Source organism: Phyllobates terribilis, unplaced genomic scaffold (genome assembly GCF_046119375.1).
Source record: "Phyllobates terribilis strain yellow unplaced genomic scaffold, ASM4611937v1 Scaffold_4__5_contigs__length_816908805, whole genome shotgun sequence".
NCBI lineage: Eukaryota > Metazoa > Chordata > Amphibia > Anura > Dendrobatidae > Phyllobates > Phyllobates terribilis.
The window spans coordinates 304,011,175-304,038,538 of record NW_027362764.1 but is presented as its reverse complement, the minus strand read 5'-3'; the positions used below and the strand labels follow the sequence as shown (position 1 = coordinate 304,038,538).

At 41.9% G+C, this 27,364-nt stretch overlaps 1 protein-coding gene across 2 annotated transcripts in view; it reads left to right on the top strand.

Annotated features, from left to right (window-relative positions):
• Window positions 1-27,364, top strand: part of ADCY1 (adenylate cyclase 1) — a 743,884-nt gene that overhangs the window by 605,539 nt on the left and 110,981 nt on the right. The gene's annotated exons all lie outside the window — the stretch shown is intronic.

Below are 27,364 nucleotides of genomic sequence, written 5' to 3'. Positions count from 1 at the left end.
TTGTGGCATTACAGTGATTGCCCAAATCGATGGGAACAGTGCTCACAGTGAAACATGAAAAGCCGGCAATTCAGCAGCGGCATACACCGGTACCCGACAATTTAGAACCGAAAGAATAAAGCTTCACACATAGATTAGATAGATAGAAACATGTCAGCCACATATATATGAAGTACAGTGACAGTGTTGCTTACTGTACTTGTCATTTAGTGTAAAGGATTTATCAAAAAAAATAATAGTGTTTTCATGCACCGTCTCTTTAAAAAAGCCGGCCGGCAATTCAGCAGCGGTACCCGACAATTTGGAATAGAAAGAATAGAGAATCACACATAGATTAGATAGATAGAAACATGTCAGTCACATATATATGAAGTACAGTGACAGTGTTGCTTACTGTACTTGTCATTTAGTGTAAAGGATTTATTAAAAAAAATAATAGTGTTTTCATGCACTGTCTCTTTAAAAAAGCCGGCAGGCAATTCAGCATCTGTACCCGACAATTTAGAATAGAAGGAATAGAGCATCACACATAGATTAGATAGATAGAAACATGTCAGTCACATATATAAGAAGTACAGTGATAGTGTTGATTACTGTACTTGTCATTTAGTGTTAAAATAAAGGATTTATTTAAAAAAAAATTGGCGTGGGGTTCCCCGTAATTTTAGGCTCTAGCGGAGGTTAAGCAGACGGCTGGGGCAGATGTTTGAAGCCTGGGAAGGGGGTAATACCCACGGAGCTTCCCAGGCTACTAATATCAGCCCCCAGCTGAATACCTAGCCTTTACTAGCTATTAAAATGGGGGACCCCCCAAAAAAAATGACGTGGGGTCCCCCCTATTTTAATAGCTAGCAAAGGCTAGGCAGACAGCTGGGGGCTGATATTAATAGCCCAGTAAGGGTACCATGAATATTGGCCCCCTCCCAGGCTAGAAACACCAGCCGTCAGCCGCCCCAGAAATGGCGCATCCATAGGATGCGCCAATTCTGGCACTTAGACTCGCTCTTCCCACTGCCCTGTAGCGGTGGCAGTGGGGTAATAGGGCTGGGGTTGATGTCAGCTTATAATGCCAGCTGACATCAAGCCCAGGTTAGTAATGGAGAGGCGTCTATAAGACACCCCCATTACTAACCCCATAGTCAAAGTTAAAAGAAAACACAAACACCCAGAATAAAGTCCTTTAATTGAAATAAAGACACAATCCTTTATTGTTCTAAATTAAACCATACTTACCACCACGTCCATTCCAGCTGAAGCCAACGATCTCCTGCAATAAAAGTAAAATAATAAAGCAACATCATCCTTACCTTTCCATGGTTCCCACGACAGCTTCAGCTCTGCTACATCGAGATGACAGGCTGGACCGCAGCAGAACGCTGCCATCCAGCCTGTCATCCCGCGGACACTGAGAAGCGCAGGCATGCTTGCGCTCCTCAGTGTCTCGCTGTGACGGCATCCAGATGAGCCGACAATGAACTCGGCTCACCTCATGCACGTCACTGACAGCGTGGGAGAATTCTCCTGCACTCAGCGCTTCAGCGTGAGAATTTTCCCACGCTGTCAGTGACGTGCATGAGGTGAGCCGAGTTCATTGGACATGAATGAGCTCACCTCATGCACGTCACTGACAGCGTGGGAAAATTCTCACGCTGAAGCGCTGAGTGCAGGAGAATTTTCCCACGCTGTCAGTGACGTGCATGAGGTGAGCTCATTCTTGTCCATTGAACTCAGATGACCTCATGTACGTCACTGACAGCGTGGGAGAATTCTCACGCTGAAGCGCTGAGTGCAGGAGAATTCTTCCACGCTGTCAGTGACGTACATGAGGTGAGCTGAGTTCATTGGACATGACCTCGGCTCATCTGGATGTCGTCACAGCCAGACACTGAGGAGCGCAAGCAAGCCTGCGCTTCTCAGTGTCTGCGGGATGACAGGCTGGATGGCAGCGTTCTGCTGCGGTCCAGCCTGTCATCTCGATGTAGCAGAGCTGAAGCTGTCCTGGGAACCATGGAAAGGTAAGGATGAGGTTGCTTTATTATTTTTCTTTTATTGCAGGAGATCGTTGGCTTCAGCTGGAATGGGCGTGATGGTAAGTATGGTTTAATTTAGAACAATAAAGAATTGTGTGTTTATTTCAATTAAAGGACTTTTTTCTGGGTGTTGTGTTTTTTTTAAAATACTTTACTAGAAATTCATAGTGGTCATGTCTAATATTGGCGTGACTCCATGAATTTCGGGCTTAGGGCCAGCTGATAATGCCAAGCTGGCCCTAACCCCTTTATTACCCAGTGAGCCACCGCACCAGGGCCCTGGATGAGTTGGGTACAGCGCCAGAAGATGGCGCTTCTATGAATACGCCATTTTCCGGGGTGGCTGCGGACTGCAATTTGCAGCGGGTGGGGCCCAGAAAGCTTGGGTCTCCCTGCGCTGCAGATTCCAGCCCCCAGCTGCCTAGTTGTACCTGGCTGGACACAAAAATAGGGCGAAGCCCCACGTATTTTTTTTTTTAATTATTTCATGAAATTCATGAAATAATTAAGAAAAAAAGGGCTTCCCTACATTGTTGTGTCCGGCCAGGTACAAATAGGCAGCTGGTGGTTGGGGGCAGCCCGTTCCTGCCTGCTGTACCTGGCTGGACACAAATATAGTGCGAAGCCCCACGTCAATTTTTTTAAAAATTATTTCATGAAACTAGATGGTGGCCCGATTCTAACGCATCGGGTATTCTAGAATATGTATGCGGCTGACCCGGCGCAATCAGCAGAGCGGTGTTTAAATTTGGCGCCAATAATGCTGATTAGTCGCGGCCGGCATCCGCGACCAATTAGCAGAGCGGGGTTTAAATTTGGCGCCAATCTCGCTGATTGGTCGCGGCTGGACTCCGCGACCAATCAGCAGAGCGTTGTTTAAATTTGGCGCCAATCTCACTGATTGGACGCGTCTGGCGTCCGCGACCAATCAGCAGAGCGTTGTTTAAATTTGGCGCCAAGCTCGCTGATTGGTCGCGGCCGCTATTTAAATGTGGCGCCCAAATCGGTGATTGGTCGCGGGCAGCGTCCGCGACCAATCAGCAGAGCGGTGTTTAACTTTAGCGCCAAGATCACTGATTGGTCGCGTGCGGAGAGCGCGACCAATCAGCTAATCGTATTGGTGAGGACCGGGGAGCGCCGCTGGCTGGTCGGATACTTCCGTTGCGAGAAGCCGGGACATGAGCGGGCGCTCGCAGCAGAAGTATCCCGACCCGCAGCGCCGCTCCCCGGTCCTCCCTTCACACCCTAGCCGCTGATGTCCCCACAGTATCCGCATGGTGTTACAAAGATCCGGACATTTGTGTTAAAAATCGCTGATTGGTCGCTGGCGCTGCCCGCGACCAATCACCGATTTGGGCGCCAAATTTAAATATCGGCCGCAACCAATCACCGATCTTGGCTCCACATTTAAACACCGCTGTGCTGATTGGTCGCCGACGCTGGGCGCGACCAATCACCGATTTTGGCGCCACATTTAAATAGCGTCCGCGACCAATCAGTACAGCGGTGTTTAAATGTGGAGCCAAGATGGGTGATTGGTCGCGGAGGATATTTAAATTTGGCGCCCAAATAGGTGATTGGTTGCGGCTGATATTTAAATTTGGCGCCCAAATCGGTGATTGGTCACGGGCAGCGCCAGCGACCAATCAGCGATTTTTAACACAAATGTCCGGACCTTTGTAACACCATGCGGATACTGTGGGGACATCAGCGGCTAGGGTGTGAAGGGAGGACCGGGGAGCGGCGCTGACATCCAATTGGTCGCAGCCGCTATTTAAATGTGCCGCACAAATCGGTGATTGGTCGCCGTCTTGACCGCGACCAATCACTGATCTTGCCGCCAAAGTTAAACACTACTGTGCTGATTGGTCGCGGACGCTGCCCGCAACCAATCACAGATTTGTGCGCCAAATTTAAATATCGGTCGCGACCAATCACCGATCTTGGATCCACATTTAAACAACGCTGTGCTGATTGGTCGCGGCCGATATTTAAATGTGGCGCCCAAATCGGTGATTGGTCGCGGTCTTGGCGCGTGACCAATCACTGATCTTGCCGCCAAAGTTAAACACTACCGTGCTGATTGGTCGCGGACGCTGCCCGCGACCAATCACCGATTTGTGCGCCAAATTTAAATATCAGCCTCATGCACATCACTGACAGCGTGGGAAAATTCTCCTGCACTCAGCGCTTCAGCGTGAGAATTCTCCCACGCTGTCAGTGACGTACATGAGGTGAGCTGAGTTCATTGGACATGAGCTCACCTCATGCACGTCACTGACAGCGTGGGAAAATTCTCACGCTGAAGCTCTGAGTGCAGGAGAATTCTCCCACGCTGTCAGTGACGTGCATGAGGTGAGCCGAGTTCATTGTCGGCTCATCTGGATGCCGTCACAGCGATACACTGAGGAGCGCAAGCAAGCCTGCGCTTCTCAGTGTCTGCGGGATGACAGGCTGGATGGCAGCGTTCTGCTGCGGTCCAGTCTGTCATCTCGATGTAGCAGAGCTGAAGCCATCGTGGGAACCATGGAAAGGTAAGGATGAGGTTGGTTTATTATTTTTCTTTTATTGCAGGAGATCGTTGGCTTCAGCTGGAATGGGCGTGACGGTAAGTATGGTTTAATTTAGAACAATAAAGAATTGTGTGTTTATTTCAATTAAAGGACTTTATTCTGGGTGTTTGTGTTTTTTTTTTTAACTTTGACTATGGGGTTAGTAATGGGGGTGTCTTATAGACGCCTCTCCATTACTAACCTGGGCTTGATGTCAGCTGGCATTATAAGCTGACATCAACCCCAACCCTATTACCCCACTGCCACCGCTACAGGGCAGTGGGAAGAGCGAGTCTAAGTGCCAGAATTGGCGCATCCTATGGATGCGCCATTTCTGGGGCGGCTGACGGCTGGTGTTTCTAGCCTGGGAGGGGGCCAATATTCATGGTACCCTTCCTGGGCTATTAATATCAGCCCCCAGCTGTCTGCCTAGCCTTTGCTAGCTATTAAAATAGGGGGGACCCCACGTCATTTTTTTGGGGGGGTCCCCCATTTTAATAGCTAGTAAAGGCTAGGTATTCAGCTGGGGGCTGATATTAGTAGTCTGGGAAGCTCCGTGGGTATTACCCCCTTCCCAGGCTTCAAACATCTGCCCCAGCTGTCTGCTTAACCTCAGCTAGAGCCTAAAATTACGGGGACCCCCACGCCAATTTTTTTTTAAATAAATCCTTTATTTTAACACTAAATGACAAGTACAGTAATCAACACCATCACTCTACTTCTTATATATGTGACTGACATGTTTCTATCTATCTAATCTATGTGTGATCCTCTATTCTTTCTATTCTAAATTGTCGGGTACAGATGCTGAATTGCCGGCCGGCTTTTTTAAAGAGACGGTGCATGAAAACACTAATATTTTTTTAAATAAATCCTTTACACTAAATGACAAGTACAGTAACCAACACTTTCACTGTGCTTCTTATATGTGTGACTGACATGTTTCTATCTATCTAATCTATGTGTGATGCTCTATTCCTTCTTGTCTAAATTGTCGGGTATCGGTGTATGCCGCTGCTGAATTGCCGGCCGGCTTTTTTAAAGAGAGCGTCTTCTGAGCAGTTTGTCAGCTTTTAGACACCTTTGAAGGTGTTTTCTATGTGTTTCTATGTGTTTTTGTTTGCCTGCCATTGGTTTTAACGGTGTTCGACGGTGTTCTAAGGTGTTCGACGAACAGTTCGATGAACAGTTCCTCGAACATCCCGGTGTTCGACGAACCGAACCGAACCCGAACACTACGGGGGTGGCTCAACACTAACTATCATTACTTCTGTTACTGGAGCGCTATCAGAATATACAGGAATACAAGTGCATGCTGGTAGAGGCACTAGTGACGCCGTTCTCACCTGAGAGCTGGGGCTCAGCAGAAGAACAAGGAAGAGGCGGAGGAGGAAGTCGCCAACACAGCTGGGGCACCAGCACCTCCTTGAAAGGCAGGGTTAGCAATTGCCGCAATTTGGAAAACTTAATGACCTTGACATCCGGCACCTACATGTGTTACTGCCCATATTAGCAGGAGGCAGCGTTTCCACAACATGGTGAAAGAGTATGTGTTCAAACATACTCCCTCGTATTTTTAATAACCACGTAAGGAGACAGCTGGATGCTGATATTAATAGGATAGGAAAGTCCATGCATATTGACCCCTTCTCAACCTAATAAGACCATCCCTCAGCCAGCCCAGAAATGGCGCATCCATTAGATGCGCCAATTCTGGCCTGTGGCCTTGGCTCTTCCCAATTGCCCTGGTGCTGTGGCAATCGGGTTAAGGGGATTGTGGGGTTGATGTCAGATGAATAATTTCTGCTGACATCAAGCCCACGGGTTAGTAATGAAGAGGATAAGATACCCCCATTACTAACCCAGTAAGTAAAAAGAAAAGAAAACACACCGAAAAAAATCTTTATTTGAAAAAAATACTTCCCAACAATTTCCCTCTTTTCCTCATTTATTAAAAAAATAATAGTAAAAAAAAAATAATCCACAATGTCAGCCATAATCCATTATATGGAGGTCCCAAGATGATCCCAGTCTTCTTCATCCACTCTAAGGAGCTTTGTTCAGAGAACACATCGTCATGAATCATCCCTTTTTCTGAGAAGCAAGAAAAGATCAAAAAGTCTAATATACGCCAATATGATACAAATAAAAATGTGAGCGCATCATTCAAAATGCAAGCCCCTTACACTTCTCTGTTAACAGAAAATTAAAACTTTATGGGTCTCAGAATATGGCAACATAAAAACATCATTTTTTTGTGTTAAAGTAGTAAAACATAACAAATACTAATTTGATATTTCTGTAATCGTATTAACCAAATTACCATGTCACACAAAGAAACCTTTAAAAACGAAACCTAAAAAATAATGTTGACATTCTTTTCCAGTCCTCATCACAAAAGAAGCAGCTCAATTTTTAACAACAACTCAAGATGGTGCCATTCAAACTTCATATAAGGCTGTGTGCCCACGTAGCGTTTTTCAAGCGTATATGCTGCGGAATTTCCGCAGCGTAAACGCTTGAAAAACGCATGTAGATCCGCACCCCATGGTCCCCAATGGCATTCCGCAATGTCAATGCCCATGCTGCGGATTTTTCTGCAGCATATATGCTGCAGTCAAAAATCCGCAGCATGTTCATTAATTTTGCGGAAGCGCTGCGGAATCAATGTGCGGATGGTACCCAAGTCTGGAGGAGAGGAGACTCTCCTCCAGACCTGGGTACCAAAGAACCTGTAAAAAAAAGAATAAAATAAAGTTTATACTTATCTTCTGATGTTTTCCCTCCGTCGCGCTGTTGTCTGAAGGACCTGCCACGTCATTGAGTCATGTGACCCACCACATGACTCAATGACGTCACCGCAGGTCCTGCACACAACAGCGTGAGCCGCTCAAGACTCCGGACGGGGCAGAGAATGCATCAGAAGGTGAGTATAAAGTTTATTTTTTTATTTTTTACCATTCTGAACAAGTTGTCAAGCACTTTTCCAAGTGATGCTTGGAGAAGTGCTTGATAACCCGCATGCGGAAATGCATGCAAAGACGCCTCACAAACGCTTCTACCTGGCGGGAAAACCGCATGTAATATCCGCATGCGATTTTCCCGCCAGGGAGAAGCGTAAAAAATATGCTTCAGGTCCGCAACGTGGGCACATAGCCTAAAACTAATATTTCGTACTATACTCTTAGATAAGTACTGTACGAAATGTACTTTCCATATTATTATTATTATTTATTTTTAGAGCACCATTATTTCCATGGTGCTGTACATGAGATACAAATACATACAGGATACAAATGTAAAATACAGTGAACAAACTAACAATGACAGACTGGTACAGAAAGAAGAGGACCCTGCTCTTATGGACTAAAGGTATGTGAGCATGATCAGTATTTGCTTGCAGAAATTCCTGCAGCGTTTCTACAAGGTTCTGCACCTCTTGGCAGCAAAAACGCTGCAGAAATTCCGCAGCGTTTTCGATGCCTTTTTGATGCGTTTTTGCCTGCAGATTTGCTATATGTTTTTTCAAATGCATTGTATAGGAAAAACACAGGAAAAAACACACAAAGAATGGACATGTTGCTTATTTAAACACACATGAAATTCTGTTAGGAAAATTGCTGATCCTGTGCACAAATCTTGCAAATTATCATAGAAAATGCTGGGATAAGGTCTGCAATGCGTTTTTGGGACAAAATCTGCATTGATTTGCCACAGCAAAAACGCATAAAAAACACACCGTGTGCACATACCCTTACAGTCTGCAGGATGTTGGGGTTAATGTTAGATGGTTTGAACTTTAATGGTAGCATTCAGATTCTGCAAAAGTGACATGGCTCCCTAAAACCGATCTAGAAAAATCTGTGCTTCCACAGCCAAATGGCTCTTCCTCTCCTTTGAGCTTACAATCCACTTAACAATTTACAGGGTTAGAAAAGAGAGTCAATTTTTATATTAACCTCTTCACGATATTTGATGTAAGTTTACATCATGGTTAGTAAGAGGCTCCTGCAAAATATCAATTTATGTCATGGCGATCATGCAGGCACAAGAGCAGTGTCTGCACGATCGCCGCGGGGAGCTCCGCTTAAGTGAAAGCTGAGCCTTGGCTGTCACTGCCATGAGCAGTGCCCATGCCACTCCGGGCCATTTAACCCCCTAAATGCCGCTATCGATATCGATCGCAGCATTTAGAAGGCAGGGAGGGTAGGGGGCTCCCTCTTCCTTCAGATCGGATCTCCCGTGACATCATCGCGATGTCCCAATCATTGCCATGGCAAAACAAGCTCGTCATGATGACCTCCAGGTCAGCCAGCTACAGTAAGCTTGTTAGACCATTCTCAGAAAATGGTCTAAGAGGCTTCTATCAGTGCAGTATTGACAGGTCTAATGCATTCCAGTGCTGGTGCATTGCAATGCATTATACCAGCAATCAGAGCAATAAAAGTTAAAGTCCCATAGAGGGGCTAAATAAAAAAGTTAAAAAAAAGTGCAAAAAATCTGTAAAAATATTTTTAAAAAATCATAAAGTAAACAAAAGTAAAAGTAAACAAAAAAATGAAAAAATATTAAACCAATAAATAGGTATATTTATGTAAAAAAATACACTTATTTGGAATCACTGCATCCAGAAATACCCAACCTATAAAGCTGTCACACTATTTAATCCCTTCAGTGAACTTCGTAAAAAAAAAACACCAAGGTTTCCGAGTAAATCTCTGAAATACGTGATTCAGATGGAACCTCCGGCAGAAGATTCCCTATAACCAGGCAGATGGAGACACTGTGGACTCTGTCTGGCCTATGATCCGGCGGAGTTCATCTTTTTAAGCGTGCACAAAAGCACGGTCGGCCACAATTTTGTGCACATCTGAAAAAGGACACCACTGAACAGAGGCCAGACAGAGTATAGAGTGTCTCATAATAGTGAATGGATAGCTCAGGGTTTCATCTGAATCATGTCATTCCGAGATTTAGATGGAAACCCCGATGTAAGAGCTCAGCGTAGAGAGCAGGATAAATGTGATTCAAAATGTTATGTAAAATGTTCCCAATAAAAGCTTTGACTCAATCCAGAAAAAAGCAAGTCCTCACTCAGGTCCATCATTTGTAAAGGGAAATATAGGGGCCTTCCACGTTACTGGTAGCACAAAGGTTCTGGAAAAGCACTATGGCTCCTCACCACCCAAAAGAAATCCAGCGAATTCTGTGTCCCGAATCCAAATGCCCCCTCTCTTCTGAGCCCCACAGTGTGCCTAAACCACATTTAGCATCCACATGTTTGGTATTTCTGTAGCAATAAGAGCCCACTTAATTTATGGGTGCATGTCTCCTGAATTACGAGCTGGGCATAATGTATGGGCACTACATTTTACTGGGTACTACAATGTACTGGGCACTACACTGGCAGATTTGCAATTTTCACTCAGCAACATCCACAGCTGCTTGTTTTTGGAAAACACCCATGGAGTCAAAATTGTCACTACACTTGCAGATAAATTCCTACAGATGTTTAATCTACAAAATGGGTCAATAGAGAGGGGATTCTGCTCTTCTGGCACTTAAGGGCTCTTTATTTGGAGTCTGCAAACTATTCTACGATAGTTTGTTCTACAGGGGGCAAATAGCATTCCTTCCCTCCCAACTCTCACCATGTGGCTAAGCAGTACTGTATAGCTACATATGGGGTATAGCCACGTTCAGCAGAAATTGTGTGACAAATTTGGTGCCATTTTTACCCATTTCACATGTGAAAATATAAAATTTGTGACAAAAACAAAATTTTTGTGATAAACATTTAATTTTTTCTTCACTGTCCAATAGTATAAAATTCTGTGACATACTTGTGGTGTCAATATGATCACTGAACCCTCAGATGAATTCATTGAGTATAGTTTGCAAAATGGGGTCACTTATGGGGGGTTCTACAGTTCTAGCACCTCAGAGGCTCTTCAAGTGAGTAATGGCCCTCGCAAACCATAACAACAAAATCTTCACTATAATGTGTCCAATGTGTAGTTCCCGATTACATGTAGGATATTAGTACACTCAGGAGAAATTGCACAACAAACTATGAGGTATGTTTTTTACTATTAGCCCTTATAAAAATTAAAATAATTGGTGATAAAATATTTTAGTGGTAAAAATGTAATTATTCATTCTTCACCGTCCAATGGTATAAAATTCTGTGAGACACATGTGGGGACAACATGCTCACTACACCCCTAGATCAATTAATTGGGGAGTGTAGTTTGTAAAATAGGATCACTTATGAAGGGGTTCTACTATTCTGGCACCTCAAGGACTCTGCCAATGTGACTAGGCACCCTCAAACCATTCCAGCAAAATCTGAACTCCAATATGGCACTTCTTCCCTTCTGAGCTTTGCACTGTGTCCTAAAAGTAGTTTTTGATCACATATGGGGTATTGGCATACTGAGGAGAAATTGCATAACCAACTATACCATTTAGTTTCTCCCATTATCCTTTTTGAAAATTAAAAACTTGGGGAAAAAGCAATATTTTGTTGGAAAATAATAGTAATTTTTAATTTACTTACCCAATGCTATAGAATTCTGTGAATTACCTGAAGGTTAAAACTTCTCTCTACACCCTTAGATAAATTACTTGAGTGGTGTAGTTTCCAAAATGGGGTCATGTGTGTTTTTTTTTTTGTTGTTGTTTTGATCTGTCAGGGGCTCTTCAAATATGACATGGCACCCGCAATCTATTTCAAAATTGACCTCCAGAATTCAGTTGTCGCTCCGTCCGTTCCAAGCCCTGCCGTGCAAAAAAGGAATGGTCCATTTCCTCCTATTTCCCTTGTGAAAATGAAAAATTTGGGGCTAAAGCAACATTTTTGCTGGAAAACAGCATTTTTTTTTTTATTTTCATGGCTCAACGTTATAAAATTCTGTGAAGCACCTGTGGGTTCAATGTGCTAAACACATCTCTAGATAAGTTTCTTGAAGGGTGTCGTTTCCAAAATGGGGTTACTTGTGGGGGGTTTCCACTGTTTAGAAACATCAGGGACTCTGCAAACACAACATGGCATCCACTATCCAGACAATTTTGCGTTCCAAAAGTCAAATGGTGCTCCTACCGAGCCCTGCTGTGCCGCCAAACTGTAGTTTTCCACCACATATGGGGTATCGGTGAACTCATTATACAGTCCATTTTCTCTTGTTAACCTTGTGAAAATGCAAATTTTGAGGTAAATCAACATTTTCTGTGGGAAAAAAATAACATTTAAATTTTTTCCTTCCACATTGCTTTAATTTCTGTTTAGCACCTTAATGATTAATAAACTTATTGAATGTAGTTTTGAGCACTCTGAGGGGTGCGTTTTTTAAAATGGTGTCACTTTTGGGTATTTACTGTCATAAAGGCCCCTCAAAGCCTCTTCAAATATGATGTGGCCTCTAATAAAATTGGTATTGTAAATTTTGTTCGAAAATTGAGAAATTGCTGATCAACTTTTAACCCTCAGAACTTCCTAACAAAAAAATATGTTTCAAAAATGTTGCTAATGTAAAGTAGACATGTGGTGAATATTATTTATTAACTATTTTGTGTGATATAACTTTCTGGTTTAAGGGCAAGGCAAAAAAATGAAAAGTTTGAAAACTTAGAAAATTTAAAACATTTTCTCCAAAATTCTACTTTTTTCATAAATGAACGCAAAAAAATATTTTTTAAAATTTACCACTAGCATGAAGTAGAATGTGTCACGAAAAAATCTCAGAATTATTGGGTTACGTTTAAATGCTCCAGAGTTATTACCACATAAAGTGTCGCTGGTCAGAATTGTAAAATTTGGCTTGGTCAGGAAGGTGAAAATGGGCTCGGGGGTGAAGGGGTTAAATAGATAGACATTTAGGATTAAAATCAATGTTAGTTTCAGACCACCCTTTTAACCTTTCTATTTTAAATGTTAAACTATTGATATGATTTATTATACCCCTTTAACGTAGTTTGTAGTTTTGTTAACTATAATGCACAGATAACTTTTATTATCTAGTACACCATAATATAAAATGAAAAACCTAAAAAAAAAAAGATAATAGGCTCCGTGGTAGTATGCAAAGTCTCATTCACATGCCCATGATTTTTTTCTTACTAAAAAAACAGTCCACTTTTCATCCTTGTTTTGCGTGAGTTTTATCACTGTGGTAAGTGTTTCAGTTTTTACCATCAGTTTCACAGTGATTTTCACTTTGACATAATAAATGTCAACTAAATTAAAAAACTTCTATGGATTGCAATATTAATCACGGACAGCACATGGATAGCACACCGATGCCATTTAGACGGGTAATTTTTCATACATGACTACACTCAAAAATAGACATGTTCCAAAAAAACATGGATGTGTGAACAGCTCCATAGAATATGATGGGTATGTATTCCATCAGTGAAAACCACATATGTGAAAAATGGACATCTGAATGAGCCCTAAATTGTAAGAAATGTATAACAATTATTTATGAAAAACTAAGGGAGTTGATGCTACACTAAAATTGAATTCTGTTATACACCTTGATAACTCTCTTGGTTGTCATACCAAAAATCCCCATAGGATCGGTATCTCCTATGTGATATAGTGGATATATATGATATATGGAAGTAAAATCAGATAAAATACTGTTTCAGTTTCTTTTTAATATACTGTAAAAAAAAGCAATGGGTCATCCTAATACCATTGCTCCCCCGTTGCATCCCACTATCTGCTCAGTGGTTTGTGTGTAAGCGCTGGTTGTGCCAATGCTAAGAAAAAAACAAAATAAGCAAATACCCTGTAGTAAATGAATAAATATCAATAGTGCATGAAAATAATATAGGGTACTTAGTTAAAGGGGTTTTCCCACGAAAAAAAGTTAATTTTAATAATTTTCTGTGTCTGACCATGTATGGAACATACCACAGCTCCTGGGCAGGGGAGGAAGGAAAAGACAATACAGACATTACAGCGGGGGATCACACAGGATTCATTTTGTGAGGTAAAACATTTCACCTCAGAAAATGAATCTTCTGATCCCCTGCTGTAATGTCTTTAGTCTCCCCCCCCCCCCCCTGCCCTGAAGATGTGGTATGTTCCGTACATGGTCAGACACAGACAATTATTAAAATTAACTTTCGTTCGTGGGAAAACCCCTTTAACATTACTTGATCAAAAAAACATAAATGCCACCCCCCCCAAGTCAAGGTGATCCTATTCGGGATTGTCCTTGACCTCTTAACAATGCTTATAACAATATTAGCAAATACCTCCAATTAGAAATGTAGTAGTTCTTCTGATTTGCTATGTTGCTTATCCCATGTAGGCCATTGAAGTAGGTTATGACCACTCATAATAGATAGTTAGTTAGCTGTTAGTGGTTATAACCATGGATACCCAAGCTGCTGCAATGCCCTACACTGGGTAAGCGACTTAGGAAATTAGAAAAACTATACTACATTTCTAATTGGAGGTATTTCTTAATACTATTATTATTATTACACCTACTACATATTGGGATATGATCTTGGAGATGGAAATACCCCTTGAAAAACCCCTTCAGGACCCAGCCTATTTTGACCCTAAAGACCTTGGCATTTTTGTCAATTCTGACCAGTCTCCCTTTACGAAGTAAAAACTCTGGAACACTTCAACGGATCCTAGCGATTCTGAGATTGTTTTTTCGTAACATATTGGGCTTCATGTTATTATTAAATTTAGGTCGATAATATTTGCGTTTATTTGTGAAAAATTCAAAAATATGGGAAAAATTTAGAAAATTTCGCAATTTTCAAATTTTGAATTTTTATTCTGCTAAACCAGAGAGGGATGTGACACAAAATAGTTAATAAATAACATTTCCTACATGTCTACTTTACATCAGCACAATTTTGGAAAAAAAAAAAAATTTTGGTAGGAAGTTTGAAGGGTTCAAAGTTCATCAGCAATTTATCATTTTTCCAGCAAAATTTACAAAACCATTTTTTTAGTGACCACATCACATTTGAAGTCCCTTTGAGGGGTGTACATGACAGAAAACACCCAAAAGTGACACCATTCCAAAAACAGCACCCCTCAAGCTACTCAAAACTACATTCAAGAAGATTTTAACCCTTCAGATGCATCACAGGAACTAAAGCAACATGGAAGAAAAAAATGAACATTTTAATTTTTCTAGCAAAAATTTTCTTTTAGCCTAAATTTTTTTATTTTCCCATGTGTAACAGGATAAAATGCATCCTAAAATTTGTTGAGCAATTTCTCCTGAGTACACTGATACCTCATATGTGGTCATAAACCACTGTTTGGGCGCACGGCAGGGCTCAGAAGGGAAGGAGCACCATTTCACTTTTTGAATAGAAAATTAGCTCCAAAAGTCAAATTGCGTTCCTTCCCTTCTGAGCCCTGCCATGCGCCAAAACAGTGGTTTATGACCACATATGAGGTATCAGTGTACTCAGGAGAAATTGCCCAACAAATTTTAGGATGCATTTTATCCTATTACCCATGGGAAAATTAAAAAAATTAGGCTAAAATAAAATTTTTGTGAAAAAAAGCACTTTTTTGTTTTCACAGATCAATTTGTGAAGCACCTGGGGGTTTAAAGTGCTGACTATGCATCTAGATAAGTTCCCTGTGGGGTCTAGTTTCCAAAATGGGGTCACTTGTGGGGGAGCTACAATGTTTAGGCACATCAGGGGCACTCCAAACGCAACATGGTGTCCACTAACAATTTGAGCCGATTTTCCATTCAATTTGTTAGCGGACACCATGTCGCGTTTGGAGAGCCCCTGATGTGCCAAAATAGTGGAGCTCCCCCACAAGTGACCCCATTTTGGAAACTAGAACCCCCAAGGCACCTATCTAGATGCATAGTGAGCACTTGGAACCCCCAGGTGCTTCACAAATTAATCCATAAAAATAAAAAAGTGTTTTTTTTTCCACTTTTTCATTTTTACGAATCAATTTGTGAAGCACCTGGGGGTTCCAAGTGCTCACTATGCATCTAGATAGGTGCCTTGGGGGGTCTAGTTTCCAAAATGGGGTCACTTGTGGGGGAGCTCCACTATTTAGGCACATCAGGGGCTCTCCAAACGCAACATGGTGTCCACTAACAATTTGAGCCGATTTTCCATTCAATTTGGTAGCGGACACCATGTCGCGCTTGGAGAGCCCCTGATGTGCCTAAACAGTGGAGCTACCCCACAAGTGACCCCATTTTGGAAACTAGACCCCCCAAGGCACCTATCTAGATCCATAGTGAGCACTTGGAACCCCCAGGTGCTTCATAAATTAATCCGTAAAAATAAAAAAGTGTTTCTTTTTCCACTTTTTCATTTTTATGAATCAATTTGTGAAGCACCTGGGGGTTACAAGAGCTCACTATGCATCTAGATAGGTGCCTTGGGGGGTCTAGTTTCCAAAATGGGGTCACTTGTGGAGGAGCTCCACTATTTAGGCACATCTGGGGCTCTCCAAACGCAACATGGTTCCAATTTGTTCGCGGACACCATGTCGCGTTTGGAGAGCCCCTGATGTGCCTAAACATTGGAGCTCCTCCACAAGTGACCCCATTTTGGAAACTAGACCCCCCAGGGAACTTATCTAGATGCATAGTGAGCACCCCCATGTGCTTCACAAATTGTGTAGTTTATGTCAGGTTGGTGTGCTGTGTGGTATAGTGTAGTGTATACACCACTCACACACAACCTCACATACACTACAACACACACACCAACCTGACATAGCCTCCTCAGCTGAGTATGCCCTAGACTGGGATGAGCGGGACGGGCGGGACATTTTGTGTGCTGTGTGCGTGTGTAAAAAAAAAAAATTAAACTTTATTATAGTGTGAGTGTACATGTGTGTGTGTGTGTGTGAGTGCTTGGTGTAACCTTCTGCAGTCACGTGTGGGGACTGTCAGGCGTAGGGGACTGTCAGGCGTAGGGAGCGCACTCAGGCACACGGGGCGCACTCAGGCACATGGGGCGCAGGAGGGGGTGCGCTGAGGCGTAGGAGGGGGCAGAAAGGGGGGGCAGGAAGCCGGCAGTAGCAGCAGCAGGGGGGGTGATTACTGGGGACTGGGGGGGGTGATTACTGGGGACTGGGGGGGTGATTACTGGGGACAGGGGGGTGATTACTGGGGACAGGGGGGGTGATTACTGGGGACAGGGGGGGTGATTGCTGGGGACAGGGGGATGATCACTGGGACAGGGGGATGATCGGTGATCACAGGCGCAGGGAATTCACACTGAGCCTGCTGCTGCCTGTGATCACCGTACACCGGCTGTCAGAAGGAGAGCAGCAGCCGATGGATGAAGATGTGGGAGAGGGAGCGGAGGAAGCGGTAGAAAATTGGACTGGGGTGGAGGGGGGGTGGTAGGGGATGGAGGGCGGGTGGTAGGGGAAGGAGGGGGGGTCAGGGGCTAAGTGGGGGCTGAAATCGGACAAGGGGGGAAATAATTACTGGCGGTGACAGCGGCGGCGGATCGCTGGCGGCGGTGGATCGCTGGCGGCGGTGGATCACTGGCGGCGGGGGTCGCTGGCGGGTCTCTGGCAGGTCTCTGGGGTCGACGTTGGATGTGGTTAATCAAACTTCTCAGCTTCCACGGATGGGAAAGCTGGGCAGTTTGATTAGCCATAGTGAAGATCCTCCTCCACATCTGATTGGAGGGCTAGCGTCACATGGACACTAGCCCCAATCAGATCTGGGGGGGGACAGAGGTGACACTCCCCCCAGCCAATGGCTGATGCTATAAGCATCAGGCCATGCCCAGATTTAAATATTTCACCAATTTTCATTGGTAAAATATTTATTTCATTCCGATTGGCAGTTTCACTAAAAGTGAAAATGAAACTGCCAATCGGAGGGGTCCCAGGCACTGGGGGGGTTAATCCACCCCCCGTGGGGTCAACTTCAGGATGTCCAGTTGCAGTAGCAACTGTGACACCTGAGCGACCCCGCTTGCAGGCGCTGCAGGGGCGCGATCCCTCCATGTCACAGACGCTGTGAAACAGGTCGGGAACAAACTGATTTCCATGTCACAGACGCTGTGACACGGGTCGGGAAGGGGTTAAATCTATTATTAGTACTATGATTTCATCTCTAATGTATCTTATGTCAGAAGTCATTACATATTCCTATTTTTCTATACTAGACTATTTTTAGTATTATATTTCTATTCTTTAAATGTTGCCTTTAAGCACTGATATGGACACCTGGACATGGCAGAATTTGTACCAAATCCACAACTGATTTTGCTGTAAAATGGCTATAAATTCAAATTCACATTTCGCATATTCTTGAAAATCATAAAGCAACTCACTAAATTTAAGTGGTTGTCCACGATAAGTTGTACATCATTATCATAAATGGAAACCCAATTAATAAGGAACATTTATTGGTAATTTCCAGTGATTCTTTAGTCTTACAAAAAAAATGTTTTACCTCTACCAACTAGCTAACTAACTGTCACTATATCAGTGGACATAACAATGGATCCCTAAGGTCCTGCAATGCCTGCACATGAGTAAAGAGACATAGCGAATCACAAAAACTATACTACATTTCTAATTGGAGGTATTTGCTAATATTATTATTGTTACACCAATTACATATTGGGATATGATATTTGAGATGGGAATACCCCTTTAAAGCAAAACTTTCCAATAAAGGGACTTTTCGGTCTTCGTTAGGAAAAAAAAATTTAATCTCCATTAAGAAAAGACTTTTCTTTAGGAAACAAAGAATGCCTTTCAATGATGCCAGATCCAAGCTTCTTGAAAAGGACTACTACTATGGTATGATCTTCCCTGTCAAGCGTTGGGTTATAGGTAGCAACTCTACATAGTTCTTAACCTCTCTAGCGGAGGCACTAGCCAGGATTGAGACAGCTTCAACCTTGTCCCCAAGAAACTCTCATCCTTTGTATTGTATCACCTATTTTCAGACTCTGGCTTGCACTCTCCTCCTCACAGTTTTGTATACCCCCAAAAGGGATTGCAATGTATCATTTTCTTTACTTGTTTGGCAATTCAAGACATTAAAGTATGTTGAATTTAACATTATTTGTCAATATTTCCTTACTCTTCTCTAGCTTTTTTATTCAAGAACTGTCACTGTAGGGTATAGGTCCGCATGTGTTAAAGTTTTAGACTCAGACACATAGGATACATAATTTTATTTTCTTCCAAGAACAAAGCTTTTGTATGGTAATGTTTTTAAGAGTGTGTTTAATTTTTGCATTACACAGGTTAAATATGCTTCTAATGCTTAGATTGCCTGTTTGTGTGGATATGCTACTTTTCCTAAACATAGAACTACTTACTGGTACCTTGCCCCACCTGCCAGTCTCCTGCAAAATACTCATCTAGCCCAAACTAATCATCGTGTCCCTTAAAGTAATGGCTTAGATTGTAAAATACCTTCATGTTAAATTTAAAAGAGAATTATCTCTAGACTTTGATAGGAAATATTCACCAATCATCTGCTTTAAAGAGACTTTCTTAATGGGTTATCCCCATCTTCATGAATGGGTATAGGATGTTTAACAATTTGCTGCTTATTAATATTTTCATTTGTACAAAGAGATTTTAACCCTTTTTTTTTCTTTAGATTTTGTTTACAGCTTGTTGCCTTCTGCTTATCCTGGCCAGCTTTGGCACAGTGCTTACAAGGGACAGATGCAGTGGTCGATCTCCTAGGGTGCAAGATGTAAACAAAAGAACCGTGTTACTATCTCAAGAATGACTGTAAATTTAAATAATCATTAAATTGCAATATTGCTAGTCTTTTAATGCACTGTCTGACAATATCCATACATCAAGATGGGAATAAGCTTTTAACTGACTAAAAGGTATTAGCCCTGAAATGGGCATAGACTGCCAGAGGCCACATATTACCGTTGTTCCAGTGGTGTCTCAATACTGATTTCCAAGTCAGTGTTTATGCCGGTATGTCACTCTCGAAAAGCAAAAACGTTACCTCTTAGACCTCAGTCCAGAGCCTCTCATCTAGCCATATCAGTTCTCATACTTTGCACTGATGAGGGCCAACAGCCCGAAACACCGTGTCTGCAAATTGAGATTCTGATTTGGCTTGCATCCTAAGTCATATTACACGACTCGTTAAAGGGTTGATTGAAGGATTGCTGCTTCCAATAGCTGGCACTATAGAGTTCAAGTCCTCTTTTTCTCTGAAGTGGCAATTTGCATATTATTTATGGAGACTATAATAGTGGAATATGACCACTTATGTAGATATGCCATTGTTCATGGTATGTCTGAGAAGTCCCACCAAGTGTAAACATTGGTCCTAACTCCCATGCGTGGACTCAGCTTCTGTACTCAACTCTAGTTATCAGAGTTATGATCAACTTTGATGTCTCAGAGGCATTTCCCCTCAGGGTGGCACGACATAAAGCCCCCGTCTCACATAGCGAGATCGCTAGCGAGATCGCTGCTGTGTCACGGTTTTGGTGACGCAACAGCGACCTCACCAGCGATGTCGCTATGTGTGACACTTTGCAACGATCAGGCACCTGCTGTGAGGTCGCTGATCGCTGCAAAGTGTCCTGGACCATTTTTTGGTCTTTGCCCTCCCGCTGGTCAGCACACATCGCTGTGTGTGACCAGCGGGAGCAGCGATCAGGCTGGTAACTATGGTAAACATCAGGTTACTAGGGGCACATGTGCGCCTAGTAACCCGCTGTTTATCATGGTTACGAGCCTGCTAAAGTGAGCGGTAACCTCCCGCTCACTGTAGCAGAGTGGTAACCATGATAAACAACGGGTTACTAGGAGCGCGTATGCCCCTAGTAACCCGATGTTTACCATAGTTACCAGCCTGCTCCTGCTTCAGCAGGCTCGTAACCAGGAGCAGGACACCGTGGAAAGATTCTTTCCACGATGTCGCTGCTCCTCTGATCGTTGGTGAGCCTGCCTGTTTGACAACTCACCAGCGATCCCTGACAGGTCGTATCGTTGTCAGGATCGTTGCAGCGTCGCTAAGTGTGGCGGGGCCTTAAGACTGTGCCACACTGGTACAAAAAACTCCAACAGGGAGACGAAGAGTCTCCTGACCATATAAAATCAATATCATCAATAAAACGTTTTCCAGAGGACCAGGTTCGCACGTAGGTGACCTCTGGGAAAAATGGTTATGTCCTCCCATCTTCCTACATACAATGTACTAAATATGCACTATTTTCAATTAACACGTCCTGTAACCCCATTTCATCACCCTTGTAGCTTATCAAATCCAGATCAAATATTTGCATATTCAATTCACAGCTGATATATTTTTATATTTATTTTACAACAGATTTAGTTTGGCCACTTGCCAGCACCCAAATGATAAGATGGTTTGGCAGCCCCCAATATGTACCATTATTTGTTAGCATCCCTGCTTGGTGACTTGATACCGATCTGAGCAATGCTGTTAAAGAGAACCTGTCAGGACCCCCTTACCCTCAAAACCACCAGCAGTTGTGTCTACATAACCAAATATCCTGCCTAACAATCCCTTTATTACATTACACACATAACAAATCTTTAGAAAAAGCATTTATAAAGTCCATTTATGATATGTAAATGAGGCCTTTGATTAGTCGATCGGTTGTTATTGTCCCTAGACAAGTCGGACCATTTAGCATGTTATCACGCCCCTGTGGGGCGTCATTGTCAGTGCCATACAAACCTCGGACATGCGCGCAGCTTCTTTCCCTCACTGCATTATTCTCTGATGTCGGATGTACACGTGACGGCTTCAGAGAGGCACACTGCCCATGATCGGAAGTGCAGAAGACTTTCAATCATACGCAGTGCGCCTCTCTGAAGCCGTCACGCGTACTCCCGACATGAAAAGATGAGTGCAGTGCGGGAAAGAAGCCAAGCACATGCATGAGGTTTGTATAGCGCTGGCGATGATGCTTGCACTTGTAAGTCATGTTATCACGCCCACAGAGGCGTGATAGCATGCTAAGTGGACCGACAAGTCTGGGGACACTAACACCCCATCGACTAGTTAATAGCCTCATTTACATATGATAAACTGACTTTAGAAATACTTATTCTAAAGATTTGTTTATGTGTGTAATGTAATAAAGGGACTGTTAGGTAGGGTGTTTAGCAATGTAGACATAACTGCTGGTGGTTCTGGGGCCATGGGGAACCTTCCCTTTAAAGCTTTATGTGACACTCTGTGGTTCATATAAAGACTTGGAAAACATCCTATTTCCTTGTAAGTTTTTGAAAGACACTCTTATAATACCTATTAGGATAGTATCTGTGGCTTGGAAAATGGCCTGCCATAAGTTAGAAGGCACTCAATCTTTGAAATTCTCTAAGACTTTTTTGTGGCTCAATACACACCTTCTCGATTTATATAATTCCAGTGGAATAGCCTTACAGACTTCTCACACAATTAAATACTTGACCTTAAATACATTCCAGATTTCCCTCATTTCGACAAATACAGGAGTTATATCATATGCCTAATTCCAGATGTTTTCAGTATCTTCAAATTCACCATGCCATTCAGTTGGAATCTGCTGGTTTCACTGGCCAGCTCTTCCATAGAATTTCAGTTTTGCACTCCGGATTAGCCTAAACCTCTTACAAAATATATATTCTGTTTTGCAGTCTACTGGTTTTGCACCATTAGTCATAGCAAAGCATAATTGAAAAGATGACAAGCCGTACCTTTCGAATGACGAATTGGAGGACATGTCAGATTACATCTTAAACTCCGTTATCAGCACAAAAAATGTCTTAAAGGGAATCTGTCAGGTCATTTTTTTTCTACCATACTCATACTAATAGTATCCTGAAATAGGGCTTTGGCAGCCCTTTCAGGATATGTAACTTTTTTTGCTGTACATTGTCCCGTTGAGTTGCTGTAAGACCCGTAAAATTTATAGTCCGCCGGCAAGTCAAGTATATGTAAATGCTAATAATCCCACCCACCACTCTGCGCCGGCATCAGTGATTCAGTCAGGCTACCATATTACTCGCCAGAGGATCGCGTCGTGATCCTCGGACTGGCCATCTGCTCTCCTGACCTGAGCGTGACAACTGCATAGAGATACATGAAGCAGACGACCAGTCCAAAGATTTCAATGCGATCCACGGGCAAGTAAAGCCACTTGCACACGTTCAGTATTTGGCAAGTTTTTTACCTCAGTATTTGTGAGCCAAAAACTGAAGTGGTTTTACACATCGTATTTACATACACTTGACTACTAGTTGATTCACTGACACCAACGTTGAGGGGTGGGCTCGATTATAGAGGTGAATATTCACTTCACGTTTATATATTCTTAACTTGCCGGAGCGTGACTATAAATATTTTGGGTCTTATAGCAACATAATGGGGCAGCATACAGCAATAATAGTTACAGATCTTGAAAGGGTTGCCCAAGCCCTATTTCAAGATACTATTAGTATGGTACGCAAAAGTAACCTGACAGATGCAATTTAATTCAATATAAGTTTCTTTACCAAGTATGCTACATTCCAGCAAAAATTAAAAAAATAAGGATCTCAAATAGCAACTTATGTTTCCATGCTGTTTGGTCCTGTCAAAGGATACTTCCCTTCAGTCTTCAGGACTCATGTTTCTAAGTACTCACTTTTATTTTCTAAGAGCTTTGTCCTCTCAGATCTGTTTGCTAAGCATATTAGATACTCTTATCTACAATATTGCATGGGCTGCACAATGGTTCAGTGGTTAGTGCTGTTGCTTTTCCGTGCTGGGGTCCTGGGTCCAAGGACAACATCTGCAAGGAGTTTGTATGTTTTCCCTGTGTGCCCATGGGTGTTCTCTGGGTTCCTCCAACACGTCAAAGATACTCTGATAGGGAATTTAAATGGTGAGCCCTACTAGGGACAGTGATGAAAATGTCTGTAAAGTGCTGCTGAATATGTTGGTGCAATAAAGTGAGTAAAATAAATAATATAAATATTTTTAAAAGAATCTTCTTCAGATTCCTCCCCTCACAAGAGCTTTTACTTAAATTGAAAGTCATAGATAAAGGTATTGCTGAAAAAGCGCTGAAGGTAAGTGACATCTGAATATGTACCAAATCAGGAGAATATTGCAAGTAGAAATTCTGTATTAGGTCAGTTAATATGCAAATTGCCTCTTCAGAGAAAAAGAGGACTTGAACTCTATAGCGCCACCTATTGGAAGCAGCAGTCCTACAAGTCACTTTAACGAGTCGTACAATATGACTTAGGATAATAGCCAAATCAGAATCTCAATTTGCAGACACTGTGTTTCAGGCTATTGGCCCTCGTCAATGCAAAGTATGAGAACTGATTTGGCTAGATGAGAGGCTCTGGACTGAGGTCTAAGGGGTAACGTTTCTCCACTCTCCACAAGGAGAAAAGTTACCCCTTAGACCTCTGTATTAGGTCAGTAATCATTATATTTATAAAGGAGGGTGGTGATGAATCTCTTCAAAAGTATTAAAAACCATCAAGGGTAAGATATGCTGTCCAGTTTATAATCAGCACCACTTGCAGCTGCACAGAAAGTTGGAGTAGCGCTGAACTCTGCTCTCTTTGATATAGCAATATATTGTATCAGCTGCTGTCTTGAAAGATCTCACAAATCTCGATTACTGAGCTTAATTTGTTGATGATGGGGGTGATACTTCTTTCATTATTTCCTGAATGAATGGGCTTGATGGTGTATGAGGACATGCACCACACTGATTCCTCTTGTCTCTGTTGCTCAGGCGGCGCCCCAGCCGGCGGCGCACATCTGAGATCGGGTCAGACGGGATAGTAAGTCCGGATGATGGAATGATGCCCAGATGCTTCGTGACTTGCTAAGCCTTGTAGGTGACGTCACAAGGTGAGGATGTAGAGTCCAATCCAACGCGTTTCGAAAGTAAAGCTATTACCGGCTTTCTTCATCAGGGATAAACCTCTGGAGCACAGAGCACCAATTTATAGGCATACAGTCGTATAATCATCATAGGTTGTAATTGACAGCTTATGCAGAAAAACTTTTAATAGAAAGTATATATTTCTATTTCACTATTTAGTCCATTAGGCTTTAAGGTGTTCAGATGAAATATCCATTCACTTTCTATGTGGGGCATCTTTTTTATATAGTCCCCTCCATGCCAATCCTTCTTAAGCACTTGGATACCCCAAATTGTAATCCCTTTTAAAGATCCTCCATGTTTGGTAACATAATGCTTGGACGATGGGTGTCTTAAAAATTTTTGTAAAATATTACGTACATGTTTACCTATACGTTTGTTAAGCATTCTTTTTGTGCGCCCAATATATTTTTTACGGCACGGGCATTCTATGCAATAGATGACCCCTTTGGTATGACATGAAATATGATCATTAATGGTGAATTGCGTGTTGTCATGATGAAATTATTTTATCTTTTTTTAAGGACAAGGTACGGCATACCTTATAACGATTGTGTGGGAAAAAGCCCTTACTATCATAAAAAGCAGTAGTGTTCTGTCCATCTAGTCTTTGTGGTGCTCTGACAGTAGGGTCCACCAAAATGCCAATATTGGATGCTTTTCAGCATACAGACCGTGCGTTTTCTGGTAAAAATTCCCCTATAATTTTATCATCTTTCAAAATATCCCAATATTTATTGACAATTTTTCTCAAACTTTGTTCTGGGAATTAAATTCAGTAATAATTGGGGTATCAAAGTCACTTCCTTCATTGGCTTTGGTGGATTTAAACCCATGTACTAATTCCAGATGTGGAATCTTCGTAATTTCATTTTTAATTTTGTGGAGAAAGGTATCAGCATAACCTTTCTCTTTGAATTTAATAGCTAGTATCTCAGCTTCTTTTTCAAAATCCTGAATATTAGTACAATTTTTGTGGAGTCTCTTATATTGACTTTTTTGGATATTTAATAACCAATGGAGTAAATGACAGCTTGTTAATGAAATATAGCTATTGCTGTCTGTTGGTTTTCTAAAAGTGTGTGTGCATTATTTGCCTTTATCAATATAAATAGTGAGTTCTAAAAAATTGATTGTTTATGTGCTGTAAGTGGTTGTAAAATGTAAATAAAAATCATTTTTATTAATTTCATAAAAAACTCCAATAGAAGTCTCCTGACCATATAAAAACAATATCATCAATAAAACGTTTCCAGAGGACCAGGTTCGCACGTAGGTGACCGCTGGGAAAAATGATTATGTCCTCCCATCTTCCTACATACAGATTTGCATAACTTGGTGCGAGCTTGGTCCCCATTGCAATGCCCCGCCGCTGGACTTGGTAGTCCACCTGATATTTAAAAAAAGTATTATTTAAAATAAATTGCATGCATTCTCCAATATATTGAATTTGTGTTTCAGGATGTAAATTATTCTTTCTTAAATAATATTTTGATGCTTCATATATAGAGTGATGTGACTCCATAATGAAGTGCTTTTGCCATTGAAAATTTTGAAGTAACTGTAGGATGTGTTTAGTATCCTTTAGATATGCCGGTAGAGATGGAACGCACACTTGTAACTGATTATCCATATATCTGGATAGATTAGCTGTTAGGCAAGCGATGCCCCATACTATAGATGGTCCTGGGGGGTTTGTATCTGACTTATGAATTTTTGGGACGTGATAAAATATAGCTAAATGAGGATGTTGGTTATTTCTATATTGTGCTTCATCCTTAATTATAAATCCTTCATTAAGTCCCTACATTACTAATTCATTGAGTTCCTTTTTATAAACCATGGTTGGGTCATTTTTCAATAGTTTATACATTTTTTCAACATTGAGTAACCTTGATTCCTTATGGTATTGCTTATAGTCCATAATCACAATCCCTTCACCCTTATCTGTTGGGCGGATAGCTATATCATTGTCCTCCTGTAAATTTATTATTAATGTCATTAATTGCGCATTTTTTAAATGTTTCCATTGCATCAGAATATTCGTGTAAGGGATGAAACTTGGATTTTTTCTATAAATCTGTATGAATATAATATCTTATGGGTTAATGCTCACGTTTTGTGTTATTGGATTTTTTGCAAAGTGTTTCTTAATGGAAAATGTGCGCATATATTGTTTGATGCCTACAAAGGCTTGGAATTTATTAAACTTGGTTGTTTGAGGAGAGTTTCCTCTTCCTTGTGTAATGAATATTTGCTGAGATTAAAGATTTTTTGTCCTTATTCTTTTCTTCACAAAATTAAATTACAAAGCTCCCACGTCAGGAATTAGCACATGGGTTTAAATTCACCAAAACCAATGAAGGTAGTGACTTTGATATCCCAATTATTACTGTATTTAATTTCCAGAGCAAAGTTTTGAGAAAGATTAGGGGACTAAATAGTGAAATAGAAATATATACTTTCTATTAAAAGTTATTCTGCATAAGCTGTCAATTACAACCTATGATGCTGATATGACTGTAAGCCTATAAATTGGTGCTCTGTGCTCCAGAGGAGTATCCCTGATGAAGAAAGCCGGTAATAGCTTTCAAAACGCGCTGGATAGCACTCTACATCCTCACCTGATGACGTAACTTACTAGGCTCAGCAAGTCACGGAGCATCTGGGCATCATTCCATCATCCGGACTTACTATCCCGCCTGACCCGATCTCAGATGTGCGCTGCTGGCTGGGGTGCTGGCTGAGCCACAGGGCCATGAGGAATTAGTGTGGATCATGTCCTCATACAGCAACAAGCCCATTCATTCAGGCAATACTTAAAGGAGTATCACCCCCATCCCATCATCATCAAGTTAAGGTCAGTAATCCAAACCCGTGGGGTCTTTCAAG